The sequence below is a fragment of the Lissotriton helveticus genome, chromosome 11, assembly GCF_964261635.1.
Source record: "Lissotriton helveticus chromosome 11, aLisHel1.1, whole genome shotgun sequence".
Taxonomy (NCBI): domain Eukaryota; kingdom Metazoa; phylum Chordata; class Amphibia; order Caudata; family Salamandridae; genus Lissotriton; species Lissotriton helveticus.
Window position 1 is genome coordinate 474,761,383 of NC_136072.1, and position 2,255 is coordinate 474,763,637.

The 2,255-nt window shown below is 44.4% G+C and overlaps 1 long non-coding RNA gene across 1 annotated transcript; it reads left to right on the plus strand.

Annotated features, from left to right (window-relative positions):
• Positions 1–921: 921 nt before the first annotated feature.
• On the plus strand, positions 922–1,739 carry LOC144791833 (uncharacterized). Its single transcript, XR_013602473.1, has 3 exons — positions 922–971; positions 1,109–1,169; positions 1,619–1,739. It is a non-coding gene; the product is annotated as an uncharacterized LOC144791833 (long non-coding RNA).
• The last annotated feature ends 516 nt before the right edge of the window (positions 1,740–2,255 follow it).

Genomic DNA, 2,255 nt, shown 5'->3' on the forward strand with positions numbered 1-2,255 from the left:
AAATGTGGGGAGTGCAGTGTGTGCCATCTGACAGAGAACACTAAAACACTGAATCTTGAAGAAGGCAGAGTGTGGGAACAACGTAAACACACGAATTGTAATAGCACCAACGTTGTGTACATGATCACATGCATCTGCGGAAAGAACTACGTTGGTATGACGACCAGAAGGGTCAAACAACGTATCTGCGAGCATCGTAGCACAATACGCTGCAGAAAAAATGCCACCAAGTTGACTGACCATTTCCTTGATGCTAATCACACTCCTAATGACATGAGGTGGACTGTCATTGAGCAGATTCCAAATGGACCCAACTCTCACAAGATCCTATATGAGAAAGAACAACGTTGGGTGTACCGACTTTCCACTCATATCACGGGCCTGAATGATAATGTCCCATGGGCCTCAATACTGTAAGCCTACCCTTTGAGTAATATTCAGCCTACTCCTAACCATCCAATGAGTTGTCCATAAACATGACTGTAGCACTCTTGTAATTTATCAAGTCATGGTTCGTTCTGGTTAGTATGACCACGCCTAAATCATAACAGTGGGGTCCTCTGGTAATATACACCCCAGTTCTATCTCAGAACCCCCCTTTGATATGGCTATCTAGGATGCGATCACCAATATTTCATTAGCCTTTCAGGTCTTTGTATATATTATCTGAAATACTCCTCATGACCTCTTAAGTATTTTACAATTTTGTAGTTTGAAATATTGTACCTCCGAGCCTGGGCTTTACCCTACTACCCTACACGAGATTCGATCTCTGACATTCCCTGCTGCCATTTGAGGCTATGCGGCCACCGTCCTTGCATCCCTGTCGGCCTTCCGCCCACGTGACTGCGGCTCAACCACGCCCATCACGGAAGCGCCGACACTCTATTTCACTCGCGCCTTCACCCAGCCCAGTACTAGCGGGGCGGTGCAGGCAGTAGGTTACAAACTGAATACCTCGGCAACTAACTGTAAGTAAAAGTACCCGTTTCACTGCGGGCGTGTCTTTTTTCAACAAGCGCCAAAAACGAACGCGCCCAGGACACGAGTTGGATGATATTCCTTACCCGCATTTATCTACCTCTTAAAAAATATCACTCTCTTTCAGAATACGTTTTAAAGAGGGTAACCTCCCCCGTCCCATGAAGTCCCTGAACACTCCATTGAGAGTGAGCCTTGGTTATATATACTTTCTGTCTGTCGTGTGTCTTTGTTGTGTGTGTCTCACTTTGTGTTGTACAGTTTCTCTTTGACAATGCATGCACGATCGAATTGGATATAGTCTCGCACCAAACTAGTCGGTATGCGAGGATGTAACACGCGGTGACCATTTTATGAACCACGTGTGAGTTGTGAATAGAGAAAATTACGATATTCCCTCTGTGTGAAAGTTGTGGGTAATTTACACTGTCCCACATTTCGCACCTGCACTTCCCTCCTCTAGAAGTATGCTGGAGTAGAGTCCAACACTGGTAACGCTAGAAGTTTGATGTTACCACTGAATTCACCATGTAACTGGGTGTGACAGCATGCTGACACAACGTTGAAGCACTGCACTACGTTACAGGCTTGTAAATATGTTCAATACTTTGACAAATGTCGGTATTTTCTTTTACAGGTTTTTTGATTTTTTAGCTCACCCAGTGTGGAGCGAGCTTACACCACGGGCGCATTTTCGCCATCCAGTGGTCCCATGTGGTAGGATTGGGTGCGTCTTTTAGGGGACGCAGACCGTCCACCACGTGGTTGTATGGTCCTGACGAAAACCTGGTTAACCTTAACCATTAAGGTTGAAACATGTAGACCTAGACCCAACACTTAGACCCTATTAATTATAGAGATACACGGGTTCATTGTTGCCCTATTTTATCTCGCCACTATTTTTAATATTGTCCAGTTGCTTGCCAATAAAAATTCTTTATTTTACAAGTTCAAACCAGGACAATTTTTAACTCACTGATTTTTTTCATTTTTCACACACCACCACTCACAAACCTGCTCCACTGTAATCAGGTGTTGAAGCACACCCTGATGACGCTAGGTCATTAGGGTGGACCCCGATGATGAAGCATGTCATCACTAGGTGATGAGTGAGGGGTTTTTAAGAAAAAGAGTTTTCCTCTATTTTGTGAAAACCATCCACCAACACAGTGACTTGTGAATTCCCACTGGTGGTACTCCTTCATCTTTGTTTTTTTCTATTATTGTATCCAGGGGTACAGGAGGACTCCCCGTTCACTCTGGTGAACATAACC